The sequence below is a fragment of the Pseudorasbora parva genome, chromosome 5, assembly GCF_024679245.1.
Source record: "Pseudorasbora parva isolate DD20220531a chromosome 5, ASM2467924v1, whole genome shotgun sequence".
In the NCBI taxonomy this organism is placed as follows: Eukaryota; Metazoa; Chordata; class Actinopteri; order Cypriniformes; family Gobionidae; genus Pseudorasbora; species Pseudorasbora parva.
Window position 1 is genome coordinate 10,910,515 of NC_090176.1, and position 20,885 is coordinate 10,931,399.

The window sequence follows — 20,885 nt, forward strand, 5'->3', positions numbered from 1 at the left end:
ATAAAACATGACCACATTCTAGCTGAAGCCAGGGTTAGAGTTTTTATATACCTTAATAATTTCATACTGTGACATAAGTCGTTCAACATCTTACTAACACACTATGTTGAGTTTTCATTAGTTTCACTAGTTACCTGTCCTTTGGTTCCAGTAATAAAACATTATATATATAAAATAAGTTTAATAATCTTACAAGAAATATTTACTCCCAACACACAGAGAGCAGCTGTGGAGAGGAAACACTGGAGAAGACCCTCCACAGACCTCTAAAAGGGACTTTGTAGGACGTGGTAAACCAAGGGGGAGGCGAGGAGGGCGACGCCAAGCCTCATTTACAGGTTATATTTAAATTATTTGACATTTGTAGGAATTTACCAACTCAAATTAGAACACGAATTGCTTGTTGGGAGTTTAAAATATTCCAATATCTAAAAAGACATTAAAATGTAGATAAACCATTCAGTGGCACTATAGTAAAAGACAATAACAAGTAGTTAATAGCAATATGTCTGATTTCATAAATTGTTCAGTATATATAGGTTGGAAAAAGAGGACATGAATGCAGTGATAGCCTAATTATTTTATGTACTGTTTTAGTAAATTTAGTAAATTTTAGTACATTTAGTAAAATACACATATCCACAGCTGAGTGCTCCCTGTCACCCAGTGTGGAGGTTCCACTTACTGTACCCTCTGCAAAATTAAATCCTCAAGAGGAATTTGGTAAGTCACAGGGATGAATTTAAGTTTAAATTTTTTTTTAAATCCATGTATATTTAAAGAAAAACCCCTTAGACAAAACGGACAGTCCAGTAGATGGATTAAAAACACAATTTAGTAAATATTTGGGCCAATATTTGGGAATCATGAAATGGCATGTTTATTCTAAATATTGATCAGTTGACTTGTAACTGGTCCTCATCTAAATAGTCCTTTACTACTTTTTGTATTTTCTTTACAGAAAAAAATATGAAGAGGTTGTCTTATTTTTTGGCATCATGTCCTTCTGCTGAGCCTCAAAGAAGCTCTGCTTCATCATGGTCTTTTCGACAGCAGAAAGCCTCAGAGCGCTGGAAAGAAGCAAGACCATACAAGCAGGGAGCTGTTGGTCATCCCTTGTGTTGGCTTTGACACGAGCCTGCTGTTATTAGGTTGGTTTTCATTAATGTTAAACTTTAACTGTGCTAAACACTGAGCCCCTATGCACTCCTATACAGGAATTTCAAACCTAGTATCTTAACTAATATTGGAATAGCTTAAATTGAGTTTATTGTATTTGATATGAGTTATTTATTTGAAATATTATATTATAATATTGTTCTATTTTCTCCCTAGGTGCAGAGAGTGTCTTCCTGAGGAGTGGTTCTGTGGGGACTGTGATGTATTGCATCACAAAAAACAGCCACTCCACAACAGGGAATGTGTGATTAATGGGTTTTTTGAAGCCATTCCTCCAACCTCTTGTGTCAATAAAGGGGAAGCTGGATATTGCATCCATGAGCAAGGTACGCTCTCTCAAATAGCCCTAATTTTGCTGTTCATGTGTGTCTACAACCAGTTAAAAATAATCTAAATGATTGGTTTTCTTTCTTTTTGCCAGCTTGCATTTTGCCGACTGTAAAGATGTCAGTCTGCTCCTGTGAAGGCTCAAACTTCACCTTGGTTCCAGGCAAACCAGTGATTTTAATTACCATCAATGGTAAAAAAAAAAAAAAAAAATATATATATATATATATATATATATATATATATATATATATATATATATATATATATATATATTAAACATTTTTTAAAAAACTATTTACATTTCTGTTGTAGATTCGATTTTTTCAATTATGTCTACATTTCTAAGTTTCCCCAATGAAACGTCAGAAAACTAAAATTCGCTTCACTGCGCCTGCATAAACACTAATAAAAGCTCATTCAGATGGTACAGATGAAACAGACATCATAAAGTTATCACACAATTCTTCTGGCAGCAACTTGTTCAGTGTATCTCAATCATGCAAAAAAATGAAGTAACTGTTGGATGGGCAGAATGAATTAACTGTTGTAAAATAAAGTATGTGGTAAATGTGTATTTATAATTTTTTTAATTGACTTTTTTTGTTCCAAGGGCGTTTTGAGTTGCATCAGCCACTATACATATGTCAAACATGCCAGCAGCAGTGGTACCCTGATTTGAAGGACCTACTTAGGAGTGGATTTTGGCCAGCCTCTGTAAACAATTCCACGCTGTATACTCTTGACCTCCTGAGCTCCTTTCAGGAACTAAAGGTCATAGCTCCTGGATTCTCCAGACAAGCCTTCGCAAAGCTGCTGGAGCATCGCACCAAGTGTGGAGGAAGAGTAAGTGTAATTGTTTTAACCATTTTATAAAATTCTTTCCATAAGTAGACAATATCACAAATACTATTTCACTCTATATTTCTTTCAGTCTGGAAATATCAACGGCGATGCACTGCAGCGCAGCTTCTTAGAGTTTGCCTATACAACTTTTGAGGAAGACCAGCTCTGCTGTAGTGCTCCTTTCACCTGCCCAGCCTGCACGCCAGAAATGTTGGCTGTTTCAGCAGACGGAAACAGAAAGCTATATCGCTTTCGCCGAAACGGAAGGTGGTCTTTGTTCCAGTGTTTTTTATTATTGTTTTTTAAATATTTAATTAATGGATTTTTTCTTCTTCTTCAGCTCTGATGATTCTGGCTTTTTTGAGGGGCTCTTTGTGGCTGAAGACAGTGCGGTGTCTAGATTTGTTGACACCGTACAGAAAGCAGTGAGAAATGCAAGTTTAATCATAACTTGAGAAAAACAGTTGTTAAAAAAATAACCATTTATGTCCGACCTTGATTTCCCCCCACTTCAACTACTTCTGCCAACTAACTACTACTCCAAAATCAAATTGAGAGAATAAATGCAATAATATATTGTATATAAAATATCTACAACTTTTATAATTGCTTTGTTGTGTGTGTTATGTGTCATAGACACAAGGAAGAGGCACATGTGGGGACTCCCAGTGGACAGCAGCGAGGGAGACTTCAAGGAGGGCTTCTAAATTGGATGAAGAGGGGATGGAGGTTGCTGTGTGTCGCCACGGATTCCTCCTAAAAGCCCTTAATATGTACAGAGGGGAGATATTTGCCTACCCTCTGTACCTTCAAAAGGAGCTCATGCCAGCCAGGATGCAATTCTTTGCGATGGATGTGGCCTGCAAATATTGGCCATACTTGCAGAAAGTTGCTGGTGTCCTTCCTGCTCTTCAGGAGCTGACCACGATGAAACCTTTTCTAAGTGTTATGCATGCTCAAGCCCATGCTACTAAGGCCTAGTCCACACGTACACGGGTATTTTTATTACCGGAGTTTTTCCTCCTCCGTTTTAAAAAACAATCGCGTCCACACAAGCACGGTTTAAAAAAAAAATCTGTCCACATGAGAACGCAAAACTACACTATGATTGGCTGCCTGATTTCCACATGGGTCCCATTCACTGCACCGATGCACATTGCACTGACTGAGGGATGCGAATGGGCTCAACTGAAACCCTTCTACAAGTTCCTTTACTTTGGACTCAGTGACAGGTAACTGTATACACAGGTGCAGGGCCGAAGTGGACTGTATTATTTTGTATTATTGCATTCTGGCGCCTTTGTTCTGCAATACAATGAAATAACTGAACATCTGTAGGATATACATGTGATAAGCGCTGTTAGTGGAGTCCACCGCATAGAATCGACTCACGTAAATCAAAAGGAGATGTGGAAAACCTGACGTCAAACAAAGGAGAGAACGGCGCGCACTTCAATTTAAAAAACCGAAATCTCCGGTTTCACCATCTACACGACAACGCTGTAACCGGAGTTTCTAAAAATCTTCACCCTGGCCGTAGTTTTCAAAAAAGTCCGGTTTTAGTAACCGGATACAGCGTTTGCGTGTGGACGAACAGCCAAACCGCGTAGAAAAAGCTGCGGTTTTGAAAATACCCGTGTTTGTGTGGACAGGGCCTAAGTGTGAGGTATGTATAATATTTTTGCATTATATGTACATTTGTAATGAAGAAAAAAAACTATTAAGAGCTACACTATTCTATGTATCCTTTTTGTATAACCATTTCTTGTACAGATTTTAAAGCCCTTTAAGTTGTGATACTGGGCTACTGTATATAAATGAAATTGAATTGAATTTCTTCCACCCTTTACTAACATATTAAATGGAGTGGTAAGAACCAGGAAGGAGCAGGGACAACCGCTGGTGAGGAGGTGGAGCAAGTGAACAGCTACCTCTCACGTTGCGCCCTGACAACCAAATATATGTCCAAAGCAGGTGATCAGAGTGTTTGCAATATTCCTGCATACTTTTTATAGATTAAGTGTAATCTCATTATTTGCTTTCAACAGCACGGGTGGACATGCTTACACTACACGCAATGGGGTGGAACCACAAAAAAAGCCTCTCAAAAGTTGAAAAATCTGCACTTTGGCGGATATTCGCGCCGCGTTAACCAATCAGGAACTTGCTCCAGTAGTGACGTGTTTACAAGCGGCGGCAGAAATCTGAACAACAATGGAGGACAAGATCATCGTGGCTGTTTGTGGATACCCGGAGTTGTATGACACATCGTCATTTCATTATAGAAACAGGAATAAAAAGGATCTTGCTTGGAAGAAAGTGAGTGAGGAAGTCGGACAATCTGGTAAGTTGTAAAAAAACGTCCTTTACTCAATGTATATCTAGTGATATATATCAAGACTACTAGCTAGATAAAGCTGTCAAATTTGCAAATACTTTCCCGCTGAGTTGATTTGCTTTATTCAGATGAAGTGTGCAGAAAAAAGTGGAAGGGTCTGAGGGACACATATTTGAAGGAGAGGAGAAAGGACACTGAAAAGAGGAGTGGGTCAGCAGCAGGGTCAGGGAAAAAGTGGAAGTACTCTGCGGTCCTGTCTTTCCTCGACCCCTTCGTCTCCCCACGGGAGACAAGTGGAAATATGGAGAGGGGGGATGAGGAGAATCAGGCCCCAGGGTATGACCACCCCGAGAGCCAGGGCGAGACAGCAGCAGTAGGGTACTCAGAGACAGGTTTGTTGACAAGTAAAGCAACACAGCAGGGCATATTTTGTTGTATTTTTATGATGAAAAGTCGAAAATCTTGTTTTCCTAACTCGTGTAACGTGCAATGTGTGTAATGTTGTAAATATATGTAATATTGTCATGACAGAGCCGACTGGCTCTTGTGACGGCAGTGAGGCTGGGTCCCCTCTCCTAGAACCTGCTGCTGCTTCTTCCCCTGCTGGCCCTTCAACATCTGCTGCTGTACCCATAGGTGTGTACAGGCAATAATGACCATGTTTAGATGCATATCATATCTACAGTAAGCACTCATAGTTTAATAATTTACTGGGGCTGCATAATTTTAGGAGAATCTCTTTGACAGATAAAATATATGGCATTAAAAAATGTGCGATTATAAATATGCGTATATTCTAATGATAATAAAGCATTCCTAGTTTAATCATTTGCTGCCTTTTCAATGTACAACCTGTTTCATCATTTGATACAGTGCCACCAAGAGGAAGAGCCCAGAGAAGGCGCAGAGAGCAGCCTTCAGAGGTGGAGCGGCAGCTCCTGGAAGCCCTCAGGACCCGTCCTGTGGCTCCAGCGCCGCCTCCACGCTCAGAGGATGAGCTCTTCCTCTTGAGATGGTCCCTTCCCTGCAGAGGTTACCGCCTCAGACGAAAGAGTTCGTCAAATTTCAAATACATAAAATAATTTATGAAAGCAGCACAGTTCAGCTTAATTTGGAACATTTGGAGCCCACAGAGTAATTTTATATAAAAAAAGAGGCAGAAATCTCTGCAGGGAATGAACCAGACTTTCTCTCCTTTATCCTCTCCTTCACTTTGTCCCTCACTCTTCCCTCTTCCAAGCAAGATCCTTTTTATTCCTGCATGTAAATAGTTGTAAATGTTCTTTGTACATATATTTTTATATTGTGTTTATTTTATCATTAAATTTCTATACATTGACTAAAGGTTTTGGTGTGTTACTTTGTGCACAACATGGTAAATCATAATTTATAGTTGTTACATAAATATTATTATTATATTATTAACGCATATTAGTGCACCCATATTTTAAAGCGTTACGCAATTCTAATTACATCCAATTGCAAACACACAATAGTATAATAAAAATGCATTATTTGTTAATGGAAATGTTGTGGTGTAGTGTAATGAGAATGCCGCAACGAGACAGGTATTCTTTTCGGAGGCTGGCTCCATTTATAATGTAAAATGTAACAACACATGAACACATGCAGATGAACAACACATGCAGATGAACAAAACATGAACACATGCAATATTTACAAGAGAGGTTGAAAATATGTAATTTACAATATAGATTAATTAAAGATATATGTACAGAACAAAGCAGCATTATGAGTATGTTTATCAACACATGCAGATGAACAACACATGCAGATGAACAAAACATAAACACATGCAGAAGAACACATGAACAACATATGAACAACACGAGCAACACATGAACAACACGCAGATTAACACATGAACAACACGCAGATTAACACATGAACAACATGAACACATGAAGATGAACACAGAACTATTCAGTCGGTTGCCACGCGACTGCTCCCTCAGCAGAAAAATGTGCCATGAAGCTTTCCCTGACCCGGATGGCCTCTCTGGCAGAATTGTTTGCGGCAACCCGACCGAGACTTTGGAGCGAGTCCTCTGAACCCTGCACCACCCCACTCACAGCAGGTGCCTTGGAGGATCTCCGCATGAAATTGTGGAGGACACATGTCGCCTTCACACACCCCTCCACAACATCAGGGTGAACCTCTATGAGGCGACGATACATCCTCCACTGAGAGGACAGGATTCCAAAGGCGTTCTCCACCACCAGACGGGCTCTGGAGAGGCGGTAATTGAAAACCCATTCTCACGGGGAAGGGTGCGCCCAGGGAATGGCCTCATGAGGTTTATCCTGAGGGGAAATGCCTTATCTGCCACAAAGACATGGGGCTGGGGTCCTCTGTGGTCCGCTCCTGGGAGAGGATGGTCAGGTGGCAGATGGAGGGTGCCACCACGGAGTGCCTGGCCAAAGGCTGAGTTGGCCAGTGTTCCACCATCACTCGTCCGGCCATATCCCCCGACATCAATGACCCTGAAGCAATATTTAGAATCCATAACTGCAAGGAGAACTAAAGAAAAAGTTCCCTTGTAGTTGTGGAACAGGGATCCGGTGTTGGGGGGGGGCTTGATCATCACGTGCTTTCCGTCCAGTGCTCCACAGCAGAGCGGGAAGTTCCACCTCTCCTCAAAACCCTCCGTGATGGACCTCCATTCAGCCGTGCAGGGCACAGCCATAAACTCGTCCGCCAAGCAGTCCCAGATTGCAGCCACCACATCTGGGACAATCTGGCAGACAGTGGAGACACCGACACGGAAGCTGCCAGCAACGGTCCTGAAAGAGTCTCCAGTGGCAAGATATCTGAAAGAAAGCTGTGTGTACATTAATGAGAAAAAAAAATGATTTTAGCAAATGGCTGCAGTATAACAAACAGGGAAAAATCTAAGGGGTCTGAATACTTTCCGTACCCACTGTAAACACAAAATGTTATATACACACACATTTAATTTGCAAAAATGGCAATCGCAATTTTAACCAGAAAAATCACAATTAGATATTGGCCCCAAATTGTGTAGCCCTACTTATGACCCTTCCTCTATAATTACTTGCATTTCCCCACATTCACTTATTCTTCAGTGCAGCAGCAGCGTAGGATCTTTGCTTTTTTCCCCCAGAGGGGTGTTGATTGAGTGTTTTATATGATATAACTGTTATGTAGCTTTATATTACTATACCATTGAAAATAAACATCATAAATGACAAATTCTTTCTTCACAATGGTTAATTTGTTGACAATTTATCTGTCACTGTCAGTTTTTTTTATTTCAAACACATTGTACATTGTTACAGGAAATTTAACTAACACATACATTAAGTACTTGTATAATGCATTAGATAGTATGTAACAGAAAAATACAGTTTTATGTGTTATGATTATACTTTATATTGTATATTATTACAGTTGACATAACTTGATCCCTTGTTCTGTTTCTGCTTTACAAGGTGACTTGACCTCATTGTCCAGTGTTATTAAATACAGCCTGGTGACTTGTTTGAATAAGCTTTGATGTATTTTTTACTGGTATTTTTGTGAAAGACAAAAAATAAAGTATTTTTCAAAGATGAGCCTTTAATGTTTTTACTTTTTAAATTAAAATTAAGATATATACAGATCAGGCATAACATTATGACCATTATGGTGAAGTGAATAACTGAGTATGTCTTCATCACGGTTCCTGCTACTGGGTGGGATATATTAGGCAGCAAGTGAACATTTTTCCCTCACAGTTGATGTGTTACAAGCAGAAAAAATGGGCAAGCGTAAGGATTTGAGCAAGTTTAACAAGGGCCAAATTGTGATGTCTAGATGACTGAGTCAGAGCATCTCCAAAACTGCGGCTCTTGTGGGCTGTTCCCGGTCTGCAGTGGTCAGTATCTATCAAAAGTGCTCCAAGGAAGGAACAGTGGAGAACCGGCCACAGGGTCATGGGCGGCCAAGGAGCGATCATTGATGCACGTGAGGAGCGAAGGCTGGCCCGTGTGGTCCGATCAAACAGACGAGCTACTGGAGCTCAAACTGCTCAAGAAGTTAAGGCTGGTTCTGATAGAAAGGTGTCAGAATACACAGTGCATTGCAGTTTGTTGCATATGGGGCTGCATAGCTGCTGACCATTTAGGGTGCCCACAGCTCATCCTTGTCCACCCCCGAAAGTGCCAACAGTGGCATGTAAGCATCAGAACTGGTCCACGGAGCAATGGAAGAAGGTGGTCTGATCTGATGAATCACGTTTTCTTTTACATCATGTGGGTGGCCAGGTTTTAGTCTGTGTATGTGTGAGTGTATTTCTATTGTTATGTCTGTTTTGCTTCATGTACATTAGTTATTATGTGGTAAGGACTCCATTGAAAACTAAATGAATCATCCCTTGGGGTTTATCATTTAAAAAAAACTTGCAGAAATAGTCACCAAAATAAATCACCTTTTTAAATGACAATCCAGTGCATTACTACAGACATGGGGGAAGGACTGAAGTATTTGGGTTAGGGGTGAAAACAGATCTTGCATGCCATCATAAAAATAAGGTTAATAATTAGGCCATGTCTGTGAAGCTATGCTTGGGCAAAGTTCTATCCATGAAACTGTGAGAACACTGTCATAGAACAAAACCAAATGTATTGGGTAATAAAACAGATTCTGTCATTTTATAAACTTTGGTTTGACTAACTTGGGTCATTAATCTGAGGTCTTGATCTGGAGAATAACATATGTCAGTATGAAGATTATTCATGGCTTCTGCTTTCTGAATACTGACATTTGAACCTAGAGATTGGACCATGTTTAAAGGCTTATAATCCAGCAACAAGAAGGTCTCCAGACATGGGACAAATGTTATTGAGAGTTTCAGACCTCAGCTATCATGTGAGTATTAGTCACTATTTGGCACCAACTTTGGGCACTATCAAAAATAGCCCACAAGCAATTTTCACCCATTTAAAAATAATGTTTTTACAATCTGATAACACCAATGTCTTTCCCACCCCCTAAAACCCTCAGGAATGCCCATTGTTTAATCCTAGCAACATCTGATTATGGAGAATATGCCAATGTATTTAAAAACTACAATTACCAGTAGAGACGCGCCATTAAACTTCCTATTAAGCTCCAAATCAGCGGCCATACTTGAAGTTCTTCCAGTTTCCTGAGTTTGGTTAGGGTTAGGGTTTTAAAAATGTATATTTACTTTATATATCAAAAATCTCTTACAGCTAGAACATACATTGTTATGCTTTTAGACGATTAGGGTGAAAAAAAACGCTGAGAATGTCCGTTCATCTGGGATATTTGACTGCTATTTTTAGAACAACTAAGTATCAGGGCCGTCTCCAGTGTATTTATAACTACAATTCCCACACGAGAGGTGCCATAGAACTCATTACAAAGCATATCAATGAGCCACCATACTTGTAGTTTTTCCCGTTTCCACAGCAGGACTACGGTTATCAACAATCTACTACAGCCGAAACATCCAAAATACTGCATTTAGATGATCAGGGTAAAAAAAAAGAAAAAATCGTCAGGATGTCTGCTAATCGTTTAGCTGGTAGTAGTACTGTAGAAATTAAAATCGAGTTATTAATTATATATAATTATTAGTAGGGATGTCCCGATCAGGTTTTTTTGCCTTCGAGTCCGAGTCCGAGTCATTTGATTTTGAGTATCTGCCGATACCGAGTCCCGATCCGATACTTCTATAATACATAAAAAAAGAATAAAGAAGAGCGAAAAAACAAACCAGGATGTTCCTTATTTTTTATTTTATTCACCTTATTTTAACACTCAACAACTCTAACAAACAGAGCACTTCTGTGAGGTAGCTTGAACAATCAAGTAATAAATAACATCAATTCTTCACTTTTGGATTTTAGTGCAATATTAAAATAAAAAAATTCCTGGACCGGAGTTGCAAATGCAGAACAATTAATTATGTTGGTGTGAAATAAACAGTTATGGAAATTAAATTAAATAATCTGCTCCCAATAATCCCGAAAAAAGTCTGTTAGTGCCTTAGTGACAATTTCTTCACTCAGAGATGATGTCGATCTCAGCTGTCAATCATGACATCACACAGCCGTTTTTATAGCATCAAATAACTAACTAAAACTAAACTTATTTAAAAAACGAACACTTGAAATGAAATCATCTTGATGATAACTGCCTACAATTACATAAATTAACTTTGGGGAAAAAATATTTGAAGTGTAATTTGACTGAAGTGTAATTAACAATGCTTTTCAGGTTTTTATAGGTGTAACATTAGTTTTTAGGTAGAGAAATTGAATAAAGTAGGCTAATCAAATGTAAAATGCATATTTAACTGTTTAAATTAAAGACTAATCCTTACAAAAGCTATTAAATCAAGAGCAATGGGTGATTTGATTCCTTATCTTTTCTTTGACATTAAACAGACAGCACGGCCACTGCCCCTTTAAGACCTAATGGAAGGCTCTGCGTCGTCTTTCTCGGCTGCATAAAGTCCTCTTAAAGCATATTCAGACTATATGTCTGCTTGGATACTCATCAAGATGGACATGTTGACATACTTCTTGTGTGAGTTGGTCCGTTTAACCACAAGACTTGAAAGAGAACTCAATATTTTCGCGCTGTGAGACGAGTGCGCGCTTTCGGATGATGCAGAGACAGATCAGCGCGCGCGCTCTCATTCGCGTCTTCTCTACACATGACAGTGAAAATGACTGCTCATATTCAATGACAATACGGCAGCACTCGCATGAATTGATCAAAGTTTGCACAGATAGACCGTTTTGCCCACGGTTTTCTTTTATTTGCGCTGTTGTAATGTATCACTGAGGAGCCAGCACGTGTATCCATCTACAGAAACATAGCCGCCTACATAAAGCATTATTTTCAAGTTACAACCTATATTATTGCGTCATCAGATGTGAGATGAACCGCGGTGCAAGTGCTCACTTTGTCTCTCACCCCAGAATATACATATATATCCGAGTCCTGATCGGGATGTAACGTCCGATTCCGATCGAGTCTGAAATCACGTGATCGGGCCCGATTTCCGATCACGTGATCGGATCGGGACATCCCTAGTTATTAGTGATCAATGTCGGCTGGAGTAATGCCAACCTTCAAACAGTGTTTTTTGTTGTTGTAATTATGGCCTATGAAGACTTCCAAAATGTGTGATAGCCTCTCCAATCAAGACCTTCACAACAAATCAGTAACTGTCTTTTAACTAGTGACAAAAACTGTTAAATTCTAGTAACCATTATCCAGATGGTAGGCCTATCTTTATAATTAAATGCTACCACAAATTTTAATTTCAAAATAATCGTCTTAAAACAATCAATAAAGATGTACAATTAAATTTATCACATAGATATGGTCATTGTATGTTATGGTTTTTTAGATTGTTTCCATATCACCGTCATATTGTGTTTGGAATTAACATGTTTGGAAAAGTAAAAACAAAAATGATCATCTTGTGCAAGTGTTTATTGTAGTGTATTTGTGGTTTTTCCACAAAATGAAAATACACCTAATGCATATTTATTGCTTAATTATTCACAAGAAGCTTAAAGAGTGATCAAACAATTTACTGACAAGATGCATGACAAGTAGAAACAGTACATTCTTTGGCAAATAGACCACAATGATACTTGGTGTAGAGAATTGTAGAGAAATGCATGATATGAAAAGGAAGGTCTCCCTGAGAGCTGAATGTGATGACTGGAGGTGGAAGAGGGTTGCATTGATTTGCATGAAATGAAAACTGACAGCAACAGAGAAAGGAACAGCTAACAACTATGACACAATTGGCTTATAAGGGTTGAGACAAAAATAAGAATGGTTTAATACATAAACACTCAGATACCTGATGAGTTTGGAGTGAAAGCAGGAGAGATTATGTAATGGGTGAGTACGAAGATGATCAGTCTTACTTGTTGAACTTCATATTCAAGCTTCATAATTGTTAAATAAGCCATACGGCTGTATTTCTTAACAGTGAACTCTGAGGTTAACTTTAAAAGAAGACAACAGAATATGAAATCAAGTTATATGCCAACTGTAATAAAATAACATATAGTGCAATGTATAATCATGTTATAAATATAAAAACATGTTTCAGAAGAACATCCGAAAAGGAAATGGAGTTGGATTAAGTACATTTCTATTGAAGCCTACTTGAGATTAAACTCCATGTGTCACATTTATTGGAGATTTTCACCTTTAAATAAATATGAGAAATGACTTCAAATGCACCACAGAAACAATTTAATAATAAATAGGCAGAAACCAAAATGGCTTTCAAAACATACATTTTATTTAATTTTCATTCATTTGGAGAAAATCCTTTGGCTGCCAGGATTGGGCCCACTCTTCACCACTAAAAACAGAAGAGATTTAGTTTCTGTTACTTGTTTGTTGTTTCCTACAAACATAAACCTTTTTTTATCATTATTTTCATAAAGTGTAAAGCACACATTACAAAACATGTATTTTATTTGTATAACAGTGTTTAATTTTCAATTATGAAGGACCACTACAGTTTATGAAACAGAACAATTTGCTACATTATTTTAGCAAAAAACATGAACGAAGTTAAAGTAAATTAACAATGCATGCATTCATTCATAAAGCAGAAAAACAGAAGAGTACATACCATACTGGACAGGGCTGCCAGTCAACCAAAATTTCTGCTTTGCCCTACCAAGAAAAAACAAAGAAACATTAATTCCATTCTTAACATAAGGCTATTGTGTTTGGTCATAGGCATTGAGTTCCATTTATACAGTGGGTCATTGTTAATATTTACAGTATCTGATCATGACTTTTACAGTACAGTATCCTCCGAATCTGTAATTCAAAAAGACTAAACACATAAAAAGTATCTACCTAACAATTATGGTGTGTGTATAGTATATATTGCCACAACACAAGGAAGCTTCTAAATTCTATATTACAGTCTGCATATACTCTCTACACTATGGATTTCTTTTATGACTGTCTAACCTTTGTAAGGCCGCCCAAATCGTCCCAATGAAGGCTAACGATCGGCGGGTGAAGGTCGCTGCGCGTTCGGTCTTTTCAGCGGGGAAAAGGGAATTTTATTCCAATTCCTCGTTATCTGACTCCATTTAATGATAATTTAGAATTTAGGTTAGAATGCCAATTGGTTATTTGGTCATTCATTTTTAATAGTTTAACTACACATTTAATTATTCTGTTTAACCCTTTGTTGAAATTATACCCAACCTGAATAATTCCAGAGCAAGTCAGAATCAATCAAAGTGTAACAATTTATTTACAGTCAGGTAAATGTATAAAGCCAATTACATAGTCAATTCAAAGGTAATCCATATATAACACCAAATACTCTGAAGTAAAGAATGAAATATATACCTGACTTCTGAAAATTACATAATGCTGGCTATCTTGAGACATCCAGCATTACGGGCTGACCGGTTTAAAGTGTCAAGCCCTGAGCTCTTTGTAACATTCCCTTAAATACCCAGAAACAAATGCACAAACTCTTTCAAGTGTAAAAATGAGTTCACAATGAGAATTTGCATTGATCAAGACTTGTATTGATGCAAAGGCCAAATGGCTGAAAGCCACACCCACCAAACTAAGACAAGATATCTTTAAACTCTTAAAACATTGATTATCTTTTGGTTAACTTCTGTAAGGATGAGATCTTTGTACCAGTCGCACTGAGACATTTCAAACGATACCAAACACATATAATACTGTATCGTGTGGATTGACATTGTAATATAGAGATTCTGTGTGTGTTTTCAGTGATCTCAGCATGAGACAGGGAAGGAATTGGGGGAGAGTGGGTCAAAAGGGAAAGATGTAGATTAGCTGATAGTGAGCTGAGACTTGCGTCTCCAGTGGTGTGTGAGGGACAGTTCAGATGTTAATTTCCTTTATTTTCTCAGAGAGTCCTTGTTCTTCATTCAGACATTTCGGCATATACTAGGTTTTTCAGTCTTACAGTTCCACCTCTTGATCCCGTTGGGTCAAACTCTGGTGGTCCCATGGGATCACTGTTAGACGTTGGTTAGACATTGGTTCAATCCTTGAGATGACGAAATTGTCTTAGCAGCTGCAGAGCCCTTCGGAAGGTTCTTTGTTCACCTGCAGGACACTGTCTCGCCAGGTGTGTGTATAGCTTGAGTTTCAGCTGGTGGGTGAATGTGTTCAGGTGTTCTACCTGTAGTTCAGCACAGCATATTCATAGAGTCAGTCTCGGACCTTGGTGAATGTTCAGTTAACGTGTCACTTCTTCATGGGGAAGCTTCTGCTTCTGTAGCACTTTCCCGATAATCTGACTCTCCTTGTGTAATCCTCACACCTCCAATGGTGTGGTTCACTGGGTAGACTTCAATAGGTGGAAGGCTTCTCCATAGTTGACACCTGAAAGCATCTTAATGTCCACTTAACGACTGAACACTGATGAACTTGAAGCCGTAAAGAAATGCATAAGAACATATAATGCAAGAAAACATAAAAGAAAGAACAATGTGGGTTCACGTCAGCAGTGCGATTGGTACACCTTCTCTCAAGTGTTTTTCAAGGTCATAATTGGTGGGGTGGATTAAATATATTTAATCACCTAATTCTTCACTATCACTGGGATAAAGTGAGAGTGGAATTTAAGTATTCTTGGTCTGAATTACTTAAAGAAATGCAGCAAAAAGTCAGTGCAGTTTATATATTAAAATAGATGATATGCATATAATAATAACATCAATAATATTCAATCACAATTATGAAGATATACATATATATATAATAACCACTGTGTTTGTTCAGGAATCTTCCAATGCAATTAAGGCAGATCTAAATATGTTTAGTCATACAATAATGTGGATTGTGTATTCCTTGTGTGTGTGTGTGTGTGTGTGTGTGTGTGTGTGTGTGTGTGTGTGTGTGTGTGTGTGTGTGTGTGTGTGTGTGTGTGTGTGTGTGAGTGAGCAGTCCTATGAGTTGGTAGGATGTAGTGAATAGCGTTTGCTATGTGTGTCTTTAATAGACTGTCATCATGGGACCAACTCTACTGTCCTGTGTGTGTGAAGCTATTTGGATCTGTTGGTGTGAAAAGATGGACAATAGATCTTTAGTGAAGTAACACTTTTGGACTCTATGCCATCTTTGTCATCTATGATGTGTAGTGTTTAGCCTGGATAGATTTGATCTGTTTCAGGTGATATGAGGGTGTAGTGAAGGAGGTGTGTGTTCTGTGTTTGTTTTTGGGAGATGGGTGGAGTCTTATCATTAACAATCTGTGTTGCATAATTTAGTTCCAGTGCTACACTGGGAGGTCATTTATGCTGTTTGTGAAGTGTGAATGACCCCATCAAGTGTATTCGCACCCATCTCCCTCATTTCAAGTTGCTCTGACAATTCCATTGTTTGGCTCTGATGGGGGTGTTAGCCCCATCCTGGTGTCCATCCTCCAAGGAATTGCAGTTGTCAACCTGAGACAGAAATAATGCAAAGAGAATCACAGTTAATTCTGACATTATCAACAGCTTCAGTCAGATGTGGACTTATTTGAATGGCACTATTATGCCTGTCACAATTTTCATCCTGGCTGTCACATGAAACAGAGTTTCATCGGCCAGGTCTGAATTGTTGCTGTTGTTTTAGTACAGTGTGTGACACCTTAAAACTGTTCTTACAGTCGAGCCTTCACAGTCTGCTGTGAGCATTAGAAACCCCAGTTCTGCTGGAGAATTTTTCTGGATTAATCAGAGCTTTTATCACTCATACTGTCATGAATTCCGATGGGTTGGTTCCCATGGCTTTATTTCCAGTTGCTCTCTTTACAGTCAGATCTGTGGGCAGAAATTGATTCACCTGTTTTGGTGTTGTCTGTTTTGAATTTTGTTTTACGGTGTCGTACACACATTTGATTATTTGAGGTCTCTGTGACCTGTAAAAAAAAATTGAGGTACTTCTGTGGTGAAGGGTGAATTGGTTTGCGATTATCAGTGCCACACATATAGCTGTGTTCTTGTAAAGGCAAAAGATAACAGTACAACCCCTCCCTTTTGGCACTGGGAATTAACCCAATGCAACTTAAGATTAAAATCCAATACATTTCTTTTTGTATTACCTCAATATTTTATCTGACTCAATAATGTAAACGTTTTAATTATTTCTAATACTTTATAAATATGAATAAACGTCTGATTATTCTGCTTAACTCTTTACTTTATTGAAATCATTCATTAGGTTCTTAGAGTCACAGGGTCTTCGCACTTTCCAGTATGCGGGCCCATAATCACAAACTTATCAGTCTTGGTCAAGTAGACAGAGGTTAAATCTTTTACATTGAGTTATAGTCAGTAAACCAAGATTCCGATAACATGAGTGTGGCAAGGGGGGCGTGGTTCAGCGAGGTCTGCAGCGGGAGAGAGGGCCGCGGGACGAGCGGTAAGTGAGTGGGTTGGACGCAGATTAATAACACCTGTCTCTTGTTCCAGTAATGAGCGCGGAGACGGGATAAAACACCAGCGGAACCGGAGACCAGGGAGAGAGAGTCGGACTGTTGATGCGACCCACTGAGTTATCCGGAACCCGGAAGTGCGTGACCCGGAAGTGAAACTGAGACTGAGCATATGAGAAACAGACACACGTTGAAGTGTGCACGTTGTGATTTGAGTTTGAAAATAAAGAGCATCAACAGTCCTGCCGACCCCCGTGTCCTCTTCCTTCCTTACTATATCGAACTTGTTACACTGGTGCCGAAACCCGGGAAGGAAGCAGGACAGCGCCGCCGCCATGACAACGCCCTCCGCCTCGCCATTTGCGGATATCATCAACTCCCTCGCGGTCCTCCACCAGGAACACCATCAGGCATTGCTGGACCTTCGGACCGAACAGGAGCGCCGCTTCGAGGCGATCGTCCAAGGCCAGCAAGAGGACCGCGAGCGGTTCCGGAGCTGAATGGACCGGGAGGTTCGCGCCGAGGCCGCTGGGCGGGCCAGCGCACCGGTTCACGTGCCCCTCCAGAAGATGGGGCCGGAAGACGACCCGGAGGCCTTCGTGGATCTATTCCAGAAGGCCGCGGAGGCCTGCGGGTGGCCCCGGGCACAGTGGCCGGTGCGCCTCATCCCCCTTCTATCCGGCGAAGCCCAGGCGGCCGCGCAACAACTACCGGTCGCGAACCTCCTGGACTACGACGACCTGAAGAGGGCCATACTTCAGCGGGTCGGCCGGACCCCAGAACAACACCGCCAGCGTTTCCGCTCCCTGGAGTGGGGTGAGTCCGGTCGACCCTTCGCATTGGCCCAACAGCTCCGGGACGAGTGCCGCAGATGGCTTCTGGCCGGCGGCAGCGACGTGGACCATGTTGTCGATCTGGTGGTGCTGGAGCAGTTTATCACTCGGCTCCCCAGGAAGACCGCCGAGTGGGTCCAGTGCCACCGGCCCACGTCGCTGGAGACGGCCATCAACTTGGCGGAGGACCACCTGGTGGCGTGCCCGGGGGTCGGCGAACCCCCATTAACTTCTCCCTCTCTCTCTCCCCCCTCTCTCTCTCTCTCTCTCTCGACCTGTCCCTCTCCCCAGGTCCCGCCCTCCAGGCCCTCCTCGCGTCCCCCCCAGAGGCCGGGGTGGGATGGGCCTTGGACCGTCTGGGAGTTCGCGGGTCCCGCCCAGGGGGGCGGGGCCGCTGGGGGCTGGTAGTGACAATGGCTCTGGTTCCGCCCCCTTTCCGCGCTCATCCTCCAACCCACTCCCCGCCGCCGGGGCGGCGGGTAGGCCTGGGCTGGCCTGCTGGCGGTGCGGCGATCCGGATCATTTTGTGGACCGATGTCCGATGATGGACATCGGAACAATGATCCGGATCCCGGACGTCCAGCGGACCACCCCCGATCAGGCAGGAGAGTACCAAATTCCTGTGAGTATCAAGGGGGGTACATATCAGGCCTTGGTGGATTCAGGATGTAACCAAACCTTGATCCATCAAAGCCTGATGCAGCCTGGGGCATTGGATACAAGCCGCGTGGTTAAGGTGCGGTGTGTGCACGGGGATGTGGTGGAATACCCGGTTGTCCCGGTCACGATACAATTTCGGGGGAAAAAGCATAGTGTAGAGGTGGCGGTTAGTCCACACCTCCGGCATCTGCGAATTCTGGGGACAAATTGGCCCGCCTTTTCGGCGTTATTGGGGTCGTTATGCGCGGATGCCGCTTGGGAGAAGAAGGCGAGGAGGGGGGCGGCGCGAGTGCAGCTTGGGGAGACTGAGACGGGACCCTTGAGGACAGCTGCAGCGGAACCGAGCGGGATCGAGAGACTGATTCTCTCGGACCGCGATGACTTTCCGCTGGAGCAGTCACAAGATGAGACCCTCAAAAATGCCTTCCAACAGGTCCGATCGATTATGAAGTGATACGATCCGATAGGAACGGGGCACGTCAAATATACCACCTCAATCTGCTAAAAAAATGGAATGAGGTGGAATCGGTGTTGTTGGCAACGGTGATCGGGGGAGAGGATGATCTCGGGCCAGAGGCGAGCATTAAAGCGCAATCAGTCGCGTTGGCCCCTGGGGGAGATCACCTCTCACCGTTACAACTCGCGGATTTATCGAAATTGCAGGCGGAATTCGCTGACGTGTTCTCGCCCCTACCGGGACGTACCGACTTGATTCAGCACCATATCGAGACCGAGCCGGGCGTGGTAGTTCGCAGCCGGCCGTATCGCTTGCCTGAACACAAGAAAAAAGTAGTTCAGGACGAATTAGGCGCAATGCTCGACATGGGAGTAATCGAGGAGTCCAACAGTGACTGGGCGAGCCCGATAGTTTTGGTCCCCAAAACAGACGGCTCGGTCAGGTTCTGTGTGGACTACCGCAAGGTGAACGCTGTGTCGAAATTCGACGCGTATCCAATGCCACGGGTTGCCTGAGAGCATCAACAGTCCTGCCGACCCCCGTGTCCTCTTCCTTCCTTACTATATCGAACTTGTTACAATGAGTATTCACAAACTCGTCAGTCTTGGTCGTCAGTAGAGGCCATACGACTGATATCTTGGACGCCCGTGCTACACGTTGATCATTCCAAGATATTTTTGTTCAGTCCCCTTGGGTTTGAATTCTCGTAATTAATGCAAACTGCTTTCAATCAGAGGCCCATGACCATCACCACAGATTCAAGTGACCAACTTACTATCTCTAATGGTGACTTTCTATAATCATGCCGTGGTTTTCCACGTCTACGTAATTTAGAGCAATATTACAATTTGTTATTGTTCTAAACGGAAGACGTCTTTAGTCTTTCAACCCGCAGTCCAAGTCTACGTATCTGAACGCCAATGTGTTAGTCGGAGCTCTAAAACATCAGCCTGGTGTGCTTTTATGCTCCACCGAAAAACTGTGTTCTAGTCCGTGTTACTAACCTGAGCGTAGTCTTGTGGTGTCATGGATGTACATGATCCACTGAGTTATTAACACAACATACGTTATAGCATTTTCATGGTTAATGCAATTGAATAACACTGTAGCCACATGGCAATCCTATGCTCCACCTGGGAGACAAACAAATTCAACAAAGAACCACATTTATTCAGTTTTTCTCAAGATACATGGTCTAGAATGCATATAGCATCTACAACCTTTATCCTAAGTGTTTCATACACTTACAGTAAAGCAATCTTGTGTTTTAAAGAATAAACTTAAATAGCCTAGGTGTTTTTATTAACACAAACAACTATCGTGTGTTCAATGCGCACGTGTTTAGTACAATTACAAATTTGAAAATGCATACGAACTAATTCCAAGCGTTAGGCGGAACTATAAAATCTCAGTCGGCGTGCCTCAAAGCTCCACCCAAAAACTGAACTCCAGTCCATTACTAACCTGACAGATTTGCGGTAACAATACATCCTAATGCACTAAAATCAATAATTTCAGAGTAAATCAAAATTAAATCGAACGCAACAACATATTTATCAAAGTGTCTTAAAGATAATGATTTTGATTCGGCCCTGCAGTCACAACTGGCTGGCATGTACATTGATTGCACAACAACAGTCAGGCTTAAGGCCAATGAGCGACTCTGTTGCTGTGAACATCCAATGAACTAGCAGCACATGCTGAGTGCAGTCAAATTCCTGCTCGAATTCTGTTTTGAGTGAGGTTTCGGATTTTATTTTCATGCCAATACATGTGAATATG

At 41.3% G+C, this 20,885-nt stretch overlaps 1 protein-coding gene and 1 long non-coding RNA gene across 3 annotated transcripts in view; one reads left to right on the forward strand and one right to left on the reverse strand.

Annotated features, from left to right (window-relative positions):
* LOC137075054 (gastrula zinc finger protein XlCGF57.1-like) overlaps positions 1–20,885 on the reverse strand; it is a 421,471-nt gene that overhangs the window by 171,650 nt on the left and 228,936 nt on the right. The gene's annotated exons all lie outside the window — the stretch shown is intronic.
* Positions 2,493–3,180, forward strand: LOC137075061 (uncharacterized). The gene is made up of 3 exons (XR_010904982.1): positions 2,493–2,619; positions 2,693–2,786; positions 2,989–3,180. It is a non-coding gene; the product is annotated as an uncharacterized lncRNA (long non-coding RNA).